Genomic DNA, 14,850 nt, shown 5'->3' on the forward strand with positions numbered 1-14,850 from the left:
ACAAATTGAAAACATCCGACGGTGAACATCCATGACCACAGAGTGGACCTGGCAAGCACCGCTTCGAGCCATCGCAGAATCATAGCCGCCTGCCCGCTGTGACTCAGTGGTTCTATAAATGGGTCGCCTCTCTCACAGCTCCGAGAGTAATATGGTGCACTCACGGGGATGTGATCATGCCAGCGAAGTGGGAAAGCCGTCAACATGTGGGTTTTCGGTTGAACATCAGCAGCTACTGCTTCCCAAACGACAGCCCCCTGGAGAGTCCAGCTTTTAATTCCAGCTTTTAATTCCAGCTTTTAATTCCAGGTAGTTTGCAGGTGTAATTGCCTCGTAATTGTCTGAACGCATGTAGCCACAAGGTGTGTTTACAAGTCACTGGACATGCAGTAAATGGCCCACTGACTCCCATCCCTCCCAGCCAGCTTGCCTTGATAGGAGGCTGAATGTGTCTGACACATTTCTCTTCGGTGTCTCCTTGGAATTCGCTTCTACCCGTGTTCTTTCCGAAGGGCATTCTAACCACGCCGGAAGTCGCTCATTGGCCCCTCTGCTCTGTAGACCTCAAGTAAACTTTACTTAAGGGAGTGTATAAAAAGGCCCGTTCACATTCTGAGGTTTGTTCACTCATGTCTCCGTAGTACATTCATCAGTAGAGACCTAAGCTAAACCGAGTGCTGAGTAGGCGCGGTCTGCTTGGGTCTCTGTGACTTTAGCATGACTGGTGCTTCAAGGAGACTTTATTGGGATGTCTCATGAGGGCCAGACATAAGCAAGCCATTGAGTAAAGACTAGTCAGATTGGAACGCATGAGAATTTGTCACTTTCTGTGCTGTTGAATGTGACTGATAGACTATTTGTTTTTGATGGTGAATTGTTTCTTGCCAGTGAAACCCACTGCCTCTGGGGTATCAACATGTAGCCTTGCCATTGAACGTGAGCAGCATACGGTCTTTACAGTTAGGTTAAGGCTTGGGGGAAACGGAATAATGGAGTGAAAAGCTCAGAGAAAGGTTTTAAGTTTCTGCCACTTGCAACCTGCATGACAACTTACTTCTATTCATTAGGCCACAGCTTCTCTATCTAGGGGTGGATGGGTTTGAAAAGACAAGTGGTTTCCATAGGATAATACTTGTGAAGTCCTGGGGTTCGTATCCTACAAGGTCTGGTCCTGTCTTACCTGCCCCAACAGGCCAGCTCTGCTTTCGTCTGTCTGGCATACTGGGCTTCCGAGTTAGATTATTATTATTAATCAACAAGAAAGTGTCTTGAAATTGGGTTGGAACACCACTGGACTAGATCGCACGGTCACTCTGGGTTGCTCTTACCTCCTTCGGAGCTTGAACTTGTACTTGAGGAGGAGGAGGAGGAGGAGGAGAAGGAGAAGGAGAAGGAAGGAGGAGGAGAAGGAGGAAGAGGAGAAGGAGGAAGAGGAGAAAGAGAAGAAGGAGAAAGGAGGAAGAAGGAGGAGGAGGAGGAGGAGAAGGAGAGAGAGCAGGAGCTCTTGGTCTCCCTGTAGTCACCCTGCAAGTACACAGATACATCCTGGCCGGAGTGCAGCCCCACCAAGGTCAAGGTCAGCTTGGTTATACTGCAGAGTCCAGTGACAGGAAGTCTTAGAGCTTAGCTTGTCGGTACCCCCTTTGGCTCCTGTATGTCAAGGTCAGGACCTGGAAATGGTCCCCAGGGAGTCAGATAACGCTCGACTCCTACTTGCACACCAACTGCAGAGGGTGGTAAATAACCAGGGCCCGTAGGAAGCAGAGAAGCCAGAAGACCCATCCCCACCCTCTCCATGCGGTAGCTTCGGCCACTGCTCACACACCATCTCTGAGGGACCGAGGCCAGAGGTCTCTGAGAGTCCAGCATGTGACCGAAACATTTACAAAAGGGCTGTTTCCATGATCAGACGCAACTAGGTTGGACGTTAAGTAGGGCTCTAACTTAGTCCTCCTCTGACCCATCGGCGAGCCCGCAGGAAAGAAACCCTTATAGTTATAGGCAAAATAAGGAGTTGTGTCTCAGCACGCCCGCGTCATAGCTGAATGAAGTTGGAGATGTCACTGGAGTTAGAAGTTGACAGCATTTCGCTGAAGACCGTCCTGCAGGGTGTGGAGACCACGTGTTGCTTGCTTTCTCCTTCCTGGGTCTGCATGCACCTCCGTTTCAGAAAGGACTTGCTGTTGCTCTTTCCCAAGGTTGATGTGCGGTGGGTATGGTATTAGCTGCCTTTGCCCCCCCTTCTGTCCCCCAAACAAGGGGCAGCATTCCCCAGAGCTCTGCCTTCTGCACGCGGTCACTGTGTGGCTCACGCACACCCACTGGCTTCAGGGCCCCCCGCTCAGCCTGGCCAGCAGACAGACAGCTGCTTCCCCTTCCAAACAACAGCTCGGACTAGACCGAACGCGACGGGTCATTCTCCTCCTTTGGGGACTCGATGTCCTGCCAAGACCTGAAGAGAGCGCCTCCTGGCACGCGGGTGTCCCCCACGCTCCCAGCCCCCCGCTCCCCCCAGGAGCCTGTCCACGCTCACCTCGGTGCCAGCCTCCGTTCTTCGACACCGTGTTCCTCACAGGTTGATGTGACTGTAAACACTGAGTCACAGCCAGAGTGTAAATGCTGGAGGAAACCATGTGGTGAGAAGATGACCTCACAGGCCCAGGCTGCCAAGGGGAGACGGGTAGACATCACAGCTGACAGGCGACACAGCAGGGAGACAAAGGCAGAGCAAGAACTTGAAAGACCATCTTGGAGAAGGAGCCGCCCTCTGTGACCTCACAGGGCCAGGCTGTGGGAGGCCAGCCAGGATGCAAGCCACATGGGCCGATCCATGACCCAGGAGGGAGCCGAATCCCACCCCCTGCTCTCTGAGTGGTCATGATGGGAGAGAACCTGCCTTCACCAGAGGGTGCTGTGCTGGCGGCGAGGGTGGGAGGGTGCGGGCTACTGTGAAACACATTCGGGGGTTCTTTAAGTTATCTGAGGTTCCCCGAAGAACTGCCCTTAGAAAGAGTGAAAGGAAGGTGGAGTTGCTGGGATAGACTGTTAAAAAAAGAGAGACAGTAAAGGAATATTACCCATGGGATTTGCATACTGACAGAGGAAGAGAACAAAGCTTCGTGGTGAGGACCGTATCCCATTCTGTACAATTGCAAAAACAATTGCAGTATGCAGTGCTAGATGCAGTCATACTGGGTGCAGTCACACTGGGTACATTCCACACTGGGCCCATCGCACACTAGGCCCATTTAACCTTCTTCTCAAAGTTCTAGCTGATGTAATTAGATTAGAGAAAGCAATTATAGGCCAATGGCTATGAAAAAAGTAATAAAAGAAAGATTATGCAGAAGACATCATAATATGCTTGGGAAATCCTAGAGACTTCATGATAAAATATCTCAAAAGAATTCAGCAAGATAGTGAGAGAGTAGGTTAACAAAAACGTTAATAACATTAACACATCCAAGTGACCGTTAGAGGCTGTAAGGAATGAGATAACTGAATTTACAGTAGCGAAAGGGGATACAATAAAATAGTAATAAAATGATACCTCATTAAAAATATATGTGCACATAAACTTGTACATGTTTGTACATCTTCATTCATCCAGTGCCCATCTCCCTGTTTTATGGGTGAACAGATTATGGCTTATTTATGCAATGGGATGCTACTCGGCAATAACAAGGAATGAATTAGTGACTTGTGCAACAGCAGAGATGAGTCTCTGAAGCGTTTTGCTAAATGAAAGAAGCTACACTAAATGACTACTTCCTCTTTGATTCCATCTACATAACATCCTAGCGAGGCACAGCTATTGTGACCGAAAGACCAGTGGATCCCAGAGGCCAGGGCGAGGGGGAGGGGATTCATTGCTAATGGGCATAAAAAAAAGGAACTGTTTTATAACTTGATTGTAGGGGTGGTTACATTACTGTATACATATGCCAAAATCTCATGGAATTATCCATGCAAAATTATTGGGTTTTAGTATGCATAAATTATACCTTGAAAAAGCCGATTTTAAGAAATAACTTGACCCTTTGAATAGCTAGTAGAAGCCCCCAGAAAACCAGCGAAGGCACCCTGGAGTGACGCTAACATGGAAAAGGAGTGTCTTTGTGCAAAACAGCCTTGTAGGGAGTAAGGATAGAAACTAGATGTTTGCGGGCAGAAAACTCGGAAGTCACCAGGTCATTTCTTCTGGACTTACAGACTGGGAATTTCTCAGCATTCCCGGTAAAGCTCAGATTCGATAAAGCAATGGAGAAAGTAGTGAACAGCATGCAACCACTCTCCTCACATTACCACCTACTGTTTCCTCCATTTATCCTCCTCCTCTCTGCCCGATGAACTCCTGCTGTTCATTCACTCAGCAAACATTTACTCACGCCTGCTGTTTCCCAGACTTACATGTCACGCCCTCCATGAAGTTTTCTACAACTTCCCTAACGAGGGTTAGTCACTTCCTCTCTGGCTTTCCCTGGCATCTTATTCACACCCCCATGACACCTCTCGCCTATGTAGCCATGATACCTCCCTCCCCTCGTCTGCTCTGTAGACTCATGATGCCTCTGCTAGTGCTCTTCAGATGTTGACTGATGACAAATGAGTGATGAATGGAAACAGAGGGATAAATGTAAACACAGGGGCTCTTACTGCCCAGGGCACAGACTTTGAAGGCTGGCTGCCTTGGTTGGGATCTTGGCTCTAAGATTGAGTGGCGGTATGTACCCATAGGCAAGGGACGTACCCACTCTGCCTTAGCTGCTCCACTTGAGAAAAGGTTATCATCGTAGTACCCACCTCGTGGCATCACTGTGAGGCTTAGATGAAAGAATTCAGAGTTAGGTGTTTAGAAGATGGTCAGGCATATACCAGTAGTCTCTGCTCAGTAAATGGTAAATATTATTGCTCATTCCTCTCCCCTTGTGAACTGGATTGTTTTGGGTAAAATGTGTGTGCACTTGGGGGCTTGAGGGTGGGGGGAACAGAGAGAAATTTAGATTTCATTCCCAGTGAGAAGCAGAGTGGGTATGTTAATAGATTTTATGCTTTGCACTCATTCTTCCCAGCTAGAGAAAAGCTACACCTCCTGTGTTACTCCCTCGCCTTATAGGACTCCAGGCAACAAAAAAGATGCTGGAATCTAGCCACGTAGAGCAATGAGGGGATTCTCTGGCCAAAGAAAATATAGTTGGAGGGTAAAATATGTCATCAAACAGGAAAAATAAATCTTCATTATTCTTGTGAAAAAAGAAAAAGGGTGGATTTGAGATAGGTTCTGCTGTGTTAATGACTACAATACCCATGAGATCAATGACCACTTTTAGAGAAGGGGCAGCCATTCCTAGTCTGGAAACATGATTTTGAGACAATTTAGGTAATTTTAAAATTTTGCCTATCTTCTCGATAAGAGTCTTTTAAAAAGTGCTGAACAGCCCTGGCCAGGTAGCTCAGTTGGTTAGAGTGTTGTCCTCCTAAAAACAGCCGTGGGCAAACTACGGCCCACGGGCCAGATCTGGCCCATTTGAAATGAATAAAACTAAAAAAAAAAAAAAAAAAAAAGACCGTACCCTTTTATGTAATGATGTTTACTTTGAATTTATATTAGTTCACACAAACACTCCATCCATGCTTTTGTTCCGGCCCTCCGGTCCAGTTTAAGAACCCATTGTGGCCCTGGAGTCAAAAAGTTTGCCCACCCCTGGGACACACCAAGGTTGCAGGTTCAGTCCTGGCCAGGGCACATACAAGAATCAGCCAGTGAATGCATAGATATGTGGAACAACAAGATGATGTTTCTCTCTCTCTCCCTCTCCCCCTCTCTCCCCTCTCTTTTCCTCCCCTCCCCCCATTCCTCTATCTAAAATCAATCAATAAAAAAATAAAATAAATAGTTTTAGCCTTAACCGGTTTGGCTCAGTGGATAGAGCGTCGGCCTGCGGACTCAAGGGTCCCAGGTTCGATTCCGGTCAAGGGCATGTACCTTGGTTGCAGGCACATCCCCAGTAGGGAGTGTGCAGGAGGCAGCTGATCGATGTTTCTCTCTCGTCGATGTTTCTAACTCTCTATCTCTCTCCCTTCCTCTCTTAAAAAATCAATAAGATACATATATTTAAAAAAATAGTTTTAAAAAGTGCTGAACAAGCTTTCTCTAAGGATCCCTCCGACACTCACCTCAGCCCTTTGTTCACGTCCCACCATGGATAGTGTCTGGTCCCAGAATGAGTCATTGAGAACATCCACAGAAGCATGGGAAGCCATGTGTCCTGATCCTGGATGTGAGAGGAAGAGTCAGAACACAAAATGCGGCCCCGATGCATGATGGGAGCGTCTGGGGAAAAGTGCCCAGGTGCAGGAGGCTGGGGAGGAGATGCAGGGAGGGAGGCGACACCTGCAGAGCAGCACACGGGGGAATTTGGAACCTCCCGGGAAGCAGAGCCCAGACTTGTTCATATCTGTCCACCTGCCTACTTTCCTTTTCCCGGATCGCTGGCTTTCCCTGAATTTCCCAGAATTGGATTTTCAGTTTCCTCCCGTCTTCAACTTCTCCTCTCCCTCTCTCACTTTCTTATGAACCGGGCCTTGATGGGCCAGTGACAGAAGTTTCATCCAGTGCGTCTCAAGGTTCGGTGTTCTGGAGTCGGGGGCTGGCCAGTCTCCTGTTGGCCCTGCCTGTCCACTCGCCACCTTCTCCATCCCACCCTGTGACCCTCAGGGCTGACCTGTGTGTCTCTTGCCTCTGGCTTCCCATGAGGTTCAGCCATTGTGGGTCCTGGCAGGAGATGGGTGGTCAGGAGCAAAGATGGGATGGGGGGTGTCCTCTCCTGGCACCCTCCCTGTGGGGCCAGCAAGGGCTGGCTGATTCCCTCATCAAGGATGTCCTGTCTGGTGGCCATCCCCAGACAGCCCCTCTCCTGCAGGTTGCAGTCACCCCTCTCTCTTCATGCCCTTCAAACCTGACCCAACATGTTACCAGACAGAGCACTGTATTTGGGGTTCCCCCTCACTCTGGCTACCTCTTTGAAAATGAAACTCCCCTAGAATTATCCTCACTCGAGTGCGTAGTCAGTTTCCCACAGGGACACTGATGGCACAAATCATAGGGAGCTGGTTTAAGATTCAGCTTCCTGCCCTAACCGGTTTAGCTCAGTGGATAGAGCATCAGCCTGTGGACTGAAGGGTCCCAGGTTCGATTCCGGTCAAGGGCATGTACTGTGGTTGCGGGCTCATCCCCAGTAGAGGGTGTGCAGGAGGCAGCTGATGGATGTTTCTCTCTCATTGATGTTTCTAACTCTCTATCCCTCTCCCTTCCTCTCTGTAAAAAATCAATAAAATATATTTTATATAAAAAATTTCAGCTTCCTGGCCATTGAGTGCAGATATTGTGAATGATGAGTCGGTCCGGGGGCGGGGGGGGATTTTTAACAAACACCCGATTCTGACACCAGTGGTTCAGCAATGACTTTGAGAGAGACTCGACCAGATTCCAACCATCAAACTGGACACGGTCCAAAGTTAGTCAAATAGTAAGGAAAACGCAGCCCTCTTTGCTCCCATTGTTCCAGCGCGTCTGCTGAGAAGTCCATATTTTTATGAGATCATCATGAGCTAAGTTGGGAAAGGCCGGGGGATTTCTAAACCGAATCCTGGCGAATGTGGGAGGGCTCCGGTAACCAGCAACAGAGAACTGGAGCATCAGCACTATGTGACAGTGTTTCTCAATGCCTCATTGATTTATGCTGGCGTGGACTGCCTGGAGCCCAGGGCCGCTGCAGTTTGTATTGTTTGCATCATCACTAATAAGGTGGGAAGATGCAATAGGTGGCAGAGGCCCAAACCCGAAATTGAAAGAATGGGGTTCATGCAAACCGGCTTTACATGCCGCTAGTAGTCCAACCCAACAGGTGTTAATTGCACAGTGTTACGAGGAGGCACTCCGCCAAGGAGCAAGCCCAGAAAACGAGTGAACCGGTATCAGGAAAACACCAGTGAGGACCAGCCTGGCATGCAGGGAGCATGCAGAACCTCCCTGGGTCTTGAAGTGGCGTGGTCGTAGCCATTTCCGAAGCCCGTCCTGATTTGGACACACCAGGTGCTTTCTTGGGAGGTGACTCTTTCAGGTCTTCAAGTTAATGTTTGATTAGGCAACAGGGTGGACAGCAGAAGACTTGGAGAAGAGCCATGCCTCTTCCGGGAGCCGTCACCTCCTCTTGCTTCTCCAGAACTTCTTAGAACAGGAGCTGAGAAAGTAGAAGGGGCTGCACCCCTACTGTCTGCCCTAGAGGTCTCCAAGCACGAAACCCATCATGGATGTCCCTTCAAGATGACCGACTGTAAATCCTGCTCTTGCCAAATCCTAGGCCAGAAAGGATCTCCCCAATAAACGAATGCGCCATGACATGAGGGAAACATCTGTCTTCCTTCCTGGTCCCCTGGTCCCCACTGTAGACATACCTGGATGTGATGTTACCTTGATCCCATGCAACTCTGGAAAGCAGAGCCCAGGGGAGAGAAGATGGGTTGTAACATCCAAACCCTTGGTCCAAATCTCGCTTCTGCCATGTACTTTAAGGAAGTTATTTTATGATTCTGATTCCTTGTTTCCCCATTAGCCAAACTAACGAGACCAGGAACCTCATAAGAGGATGTCATCATATTGTCGTCATATTAATCATATTACTATGTCTAACCACAGCACGGCAGCTATCAGGTAGTCCTAGGATCTCAATAAATGAGAGTGGTCGCTCCTGCTGCTCTTCTGGAAGCCCTAGAGGAAGCCCCAAATTGCCCCTTTCCTCCCTGTTTGTCCACCTTCCATGTCAGAGACACTGCAGCCCAAGGGACAACCTTGCCTCCCAGGAAACGCACAGCTTAAGCGTGCAGCTGGCCTGGGACAGAGGCACAAAGAACGATCGTTTCTGAGATCCAGGTTCCGGGGGAATTGGTCCTGGTACAGGAAAGAGTTCCACAGTGACGACCACACCTCCCACCGACTCGACTCCAGCTTCCTGGGCACCAAAGAGTCCTCCTTCACCAGTGGAGAGTCAGGACAGAACTATAGACCCAGTCCATGGAAACCCAACGGCTCTATCTCAAGGGCCAAGAGAAATGGGCAAAGCCAGGCAGCCCGTGATACGCAGAACTCCTTTGCCTCAGCTTCCCTGGTGGGATGTTGGAAAACCACTAACTCAATCTATTTCCTGGGGTGCGGGTGTCATATATGACTCTTAGTCATTCCTGTTGCCCTTCTCGGACATACTTCCTGAAAGTACATGAACACATCCTGCGTCTACTGAACTGAATCCCTTATCGCTGCCAGTTCATCGCTTGCCTACCCTAAACCACTCTCTGGGCCTCTGTAATAATCATGACTCTGGAATATTTGCCACCTAACTATACCAGCAGAGCAGCTATGACTTATTATTAGCATCAACATTCATCCATTCATTCATCCATCCATCATCCATCTTGAGGGTAATTTGGGGGCAGGGGGATGTAGGTACATTTGGGAGGTATAGAATATCCATGGCACAAATATTTGAATTTTCCCAAGATACTCAGAACCTTCTCACCCTTCACACAATCAGGATCTCTTCCATATTCTCTCCTCTTTCAGTCCGTCCTGTTAATCATAGCAAATACTAGTAACATTCTCAACAACCAGTCCCTCTGAGCCAGCGACTCTAGTCGAGCAAGGCTAATTGCTTTCCTCGTTAGAGTTCCGGTGCCTGCCTGGCCCAGGAAAGGTGTTCAACATGGTTGTTGAACTCGTAGGTGATTTTACTATTCGCAGAAGGAAATATCCAACTAGTCATGGAAAAGTCTCACCCCCGTATCTAGCGCCGGCTCAGGTAGGAAAGTAGGACACGTCCCCTGGGAGTCTACAAGACATGTACTCATAAAACAGGTACGTAGCAATAGCAAGGTCTGATTAAATACTAAAGTTAGTCATCTATATACTGTGTGTGTGTCTCTCAGCCCCAGCTGTACATTAGGATGGCCCGGGAAACGCTAGAAAACCACAGAAGCCTGTAGCTCACCCACAGAGATTGTGATTAGGTCTGTCTGGTCAAGGCCTATCTTTTTGAAATATTCCCCAGGTGATTCACATGAGCATGAAGGATATGAATCACTGTTAACAAGTGCCGAGGAGTATAATTAAAAGGGAGGCCAGTGAGAACCAGAGGGGGGGGGGAGAGAAAAAACCTCATGGCACAGTCCGACCGCGTGTTGAACCCTGAATCAGACAGGACGGGGATGGACAGCGATGGAGGGAGTTGGAGAGCCTGCCTGGGAACGGGGAGTGGAGATGGTGTGAACTGAGGGAGTTGATAGCTATTTGATGAGTGGCAGCCACATATTAGAGGGAGGGTGCAGAGGTTCAGGCCCAGCCCCGTCCTGTCCCACCCGGCTACGTGATGGCAGGAGGAACAGCTCAGTGACAAAAGGAAGGAGGGCACAGAAGGGAAGCATCTTGGCCCACAAGCCTGGGAAAGAATGTCCCTTCGTTTGTGCCCACAAAACAGCTGGGGGTGGCTATGAGCATGGCCTCGAAGAGAGATTGAGACAGGGAAATGGCATGCGTCTTAATTTGAAGATGCCATTGTTAAGACGCTAATATGAAACAAGCCCCTGTGTTTGGGGCCCCAGGTTCTTGGAACTGTTATTCCAGGAACAGCTGCCCCTTAAGAATTGAGCGTATGTTCCCCCGACCTTCCTTACTCCCCAGATTCCTCAATGGCAAACTCTCTTGCCTTTCTGCTTCCTCTCCAGGGAGGAATAAAGAAGCTAGGTGGGGTGGGGTGGGCAGTCGGGGTCATTGGCGGTAGAGTGGACATTCAAGAAGATGAACCAAAAAAATTCATAAAAGAAAAAATGATCTAAGGGGGTGAATATGCCTGAATCCTACCTGTTAACATGCAAAATGAGGTGATAAACAAGAGGTTACCCCAAATGGTCAGGTGAGATTGTGAATGGTGTGCATCAAGTCTAGTAAGCTTAAAGGGAGGGTGTTGTCATTGCATGAGGGACTTTTAACAGTGTGTGTGGGGACAGATCCCAAAATGATGGGAAAAACAGCTCATCAGAGCAGCTCAAGACATAGTAATATTTTGCTCATTTTGTCTTTTCTCTATCCAATTGAGGGCAAGCAAAGAGAACCACCAAAGAACAATTTTAACAAAGAACTTACAAAACATTAGAAGGAGAGGCCCCCCCCTCCCCCCCAGTCCCCAGGATCATGAGCCATAGTTCATGCCACTCTTCCTAACAGTGGAGCTATTATTAGAGGGGCAGAACCAGCAGAGAGGGAAGCCTAAAGATTCTGCCCAGAGGCGTAGCAGACAGAGGGAGCAGCCGTTTCCCAGGAAAGCAAGACGATTCCCATTTCACTCACCCAACAAAACTTTTCCAAGAATGAAGCCAGACACCCTCAGCGTATCGTGGAGGGAGCTGGCATCGCATCACGGCGATGCCAGCTGCTGTGTGGGTGCCCGTGCCAGAGCTGCTGTCTGCGGGCTTTGGCAAGGTGCACTCCCATGTCGGTTTGGGGCAAGCAGCGATCTAAATTAAGATGATCGTCTGGGTCCCCAGGTCAGATCCGCTGCTCCCCAGGCCCTCGTGGTGAGTACATATTACAAAAATGTCAGTTCCCCTCCTGGCCGCCCTCCATAGGGAGGCTCCCAGCCTCTACAGCCAGATCCATGGATCCCTGTAACTTCAGGCCTCAGCCCCCTGACCAGTTTGGTCTTGAGACAGAAAGTACTCAAGCGGGATCAGTATGTGCCTTCCCCCCTCTCCCAGCAGTGGTCCCTCAGTATCGAGTCATTGTCCCAAGAGGACTGCATCAGTGACCCGCCAGTCACTTGAACATGACTCCAGGCACGAGATGCCCGTCAAAACCAGGCAGGGAGCAGAAAACCATCCATCTCAGCAAAATCCCATACGTCTGTCTAGCTCAGCATTTCTCAGACTTCGGGGTGCATCCTGGTCACCTGGGGGGCTTGTTACGCTACGGATTGAGTTGATCTGGGGGGGTGGGGAGCCCAAGTTCACAAGCAAGGCTGGCACTGCTGGTCCTGGGGCCCCACTTTGAGAACCACTGGCTAGGGGACACATCTGGATTTTTTCTGATTATTGCACCCGGATGCCCTGCTAGTTTCAACGCAGTGTTTCATTTGATCCTCTGTTTCATTCATTCCCTTTACAGCATCGTATCTCTTGCAAGCTGCCAGGCAACTGTGACCTATTGTTTGAACAAGCAAAGTTAATATAAATCTCACCATCTTCCCATCACTTTTACTGGGGACAGTGAACTGACCTGTGTCCAGGCAAACAGCTCACTTCCTTGACCCCAGTAAAGCGCGTGGAGGGTGTTAAAGCCACACAGTATTCTTTAGAAACGCAGGGCCTCCAGTGGCATTTCCTGTTAGACACACAGACACGTGTAACAGGATTATAGATCAGCCTCATTTAAGATAAAGTCTGCTGGGGGAGATTAGAATGGCTCCCCATGGGACTTAAATTAGGTACAGAGCAACCAAGAAATTGGCTCTAGAGAAAATTCCATTTCAAAAAAGATCTTAACTATGAGCTGGTTACCAGTTACCTTCACTGTGTAGGAGCCAAACAAGTCCCAGGGGGTAGGACACGTGCACTGGGTTTTTGAGATCCCTCCCCGAAGATGGGAATCCATGAAGCCTCACATCTGACATCTCAGGAGCATCAGACGTTTCTCCAAACTTTCTCACTCTTTCATTTATTCCCACGCCAAACATGGACATCTTCCCATTCCTGAAAACACATGCACTTGGATTTCACTTCAGATGATGGGTCAGTTGCCCGTTATTAAGTATATTTGATTTCCGTCTTTTGCTTTCTTTTTTTTAAAAAATACATTTTATTGATTTGTTACAGAGAGGGAGGGAGAGGGATAGAGAGAAACATTGATGAAAGAGAAACATCGATCAGCTGCCTCCTGCACACTCCCTACTGGGGATGTGCCCGCAACCAAGGTACATGCCCTTGCCCAGAATCCAACCTTGGACCTTTCAGTCCGCAGGCCAATGCTCTAGCCACTGAGCCAAACCGGTTAGGGCATCTTTTGCTTTCTGAGTGTGAAAACTTTCAGGAACTTTTATGGAGAACCAGTAGCTCCACTCACTAGACTTCTATTTTCACAAAGGATGCTTCTTTGCTTGGTTTATGGCAAGAACTTTGTGTTTGTCGATCAAAACGTTAACAGGTTGTTGATTCATTAGCTGTTGAATTAATAAATTCGTGAAAGTTGTTCATTAAAAAATATTTTTATTGATTTCAGAGAGGAAGGGAGAGGGAGAGAGAAACATCAATGATGACAGAGAATCATTGATCGGCTTCCTCCTGCACGCCCCTTACTGGGGATTGAGCCCACAACCCGGACATGTGCCCTTGACCAGAATCGAACTCGGGACCCTTCAGTGCTTAGGCTGACGCTCTATCCACTGAGCCACACCAGCTAGGGCCGAAAGTTGTCCATTTTGATATATGATTATAAAATCAATGTCATTGTTTTAAAACTTGAAAATCATAAACATATAAAAAATAGATAATCCTCTAAGCTCTCACAACCTGGAACTAATATTAACTTTGGAAACCTTCTTCCCATCCTATGTGCCTATAAATGTGTGTGTATATTTACTGTAATTGTAACCATGTTGACTATAAAATGTTGGATTCTGTTCATTTTACTTTTGTCATGGAAATGTCAAGTCATTAGCAATTCATTGCAAGCCTCTTTTTCATGGCCACCCATTAATAGTCTCAGTGTAATTGCTTCTATTGTCAGCTCTTATTTTTTGAATTTAGATATATATATGTTTCTAGAGCAGTGGTTCTCAACCTTCTGGCCCTTTAAATCAGTTCCTCATGTTGTGACCCAACCATAACATTATTTTCGTTGCTACTTCATGACTGTCATGTTGCTACTGTTATGAATCGTCATGTAAATATCTGATATGCAGGATGGTCTTAGGCGACCCCTGTGAAAGGGTCGTTCGACCGCCAAAGGGGTCGCGACCCACAGGTTGAGAACCGCTGGTCTAGAGAACTATTTTATTTAGAATCTGTTTGGAATTTGGAATCTATTTACTGAAGTCGTTAGGTCAAAAGATAGGAACATTTTTAAAGCTCTTGACAACTGTTTCCTAATTGCCTTCCAGAAAGTTGTCCTGTCATATGCCGACCTGCAGTGTATGAAAGCCTCCGCCCCCCAAAACGTGAGTGTCCCCTTTACAGATGCTACAAAAAGTGTGTTTGCATTTTCATCGCTTGTTGTTGCTTTCATCGGTGAGGTGAGCTTAAACATGGCAAGTTTCACTATTGTTGGCACTCTTATGTGAAGTGTCAGTTCATGCCCTTTGTCCGCTTTTCAGTTGGCATCTTAGGATATTAATTATTTCTCTGCATGTGCTCTTCATACATGAAGGATATAAACACATGGTAGATCGTGTCCCATTGTCAAATTCTGGACAAGCGATCAGGAGCAAAGAGCAGGGCCATTTGGGGGATGTTGTTAAATATTTTTCTAAGATATAATCTTTACATGTCCCGTGATTAACTTTAACCCATCGCCTCTTAAATTATTTATTCCTGTAAATGATTGTGGGATGACCCTCTATGTGTACACGTTTCTTCCGTCACTGGGGTGAGATGGCTGGACCAACGGGGTGGACGATCTTGAAGGCTGGGGAATTATTTTGCTAAGTTGATTTCGGAAGAGTTGTGGTAATGAACACTCCTGTCAGCAGGCAGAGAGGACTGATACGTGTGTTCTTGTGACTTTCTCAGTGTGTGGGGTGTCGGGAGGAG

The 14,850-nt window shown here is 47.9% G+C and overlaps 1 long non-coding RNA gene across 1 annotated transcript in view; it reads left to right on the forward strand.

Annotated features, from left to right (window-relative positions):
* The window catches only part of LOC107182732, a 209,918-nt gene extending 195,662 nt beyond the window's left edge, over positions 1-14,256 (forward strand). The window contains exon 4 of the long non-coding RNA XR_001513463.1: positions 14,202-14,256. This is a non-coding gene — a long non-coding RNA (uncharacterized LOC107182732). The remainder of the gene's footprint in view (positions 1-14,201) is intronic.
* The last annotated feature ends 594 nt before the right edge of the window (positions 14,257-14,850 follow it).

The sequence above is a fragment of the Myotis davidii genome, unplaced genomic scaffold (genome assembly GCF_000327345.1).
Source record: "Myotis davidii unplaced genomic scaffold, ASM32734v1 scaffold174, whole genome shotgun sequence".
In the NCBI taxonomy this organism is placed as follows: domain Eukaryota; kingdom Metazoa; phylum Chordata; class Mammalia; order Chiroptera; family Vespertilionidae; genus Myotis; species Myotis davidii.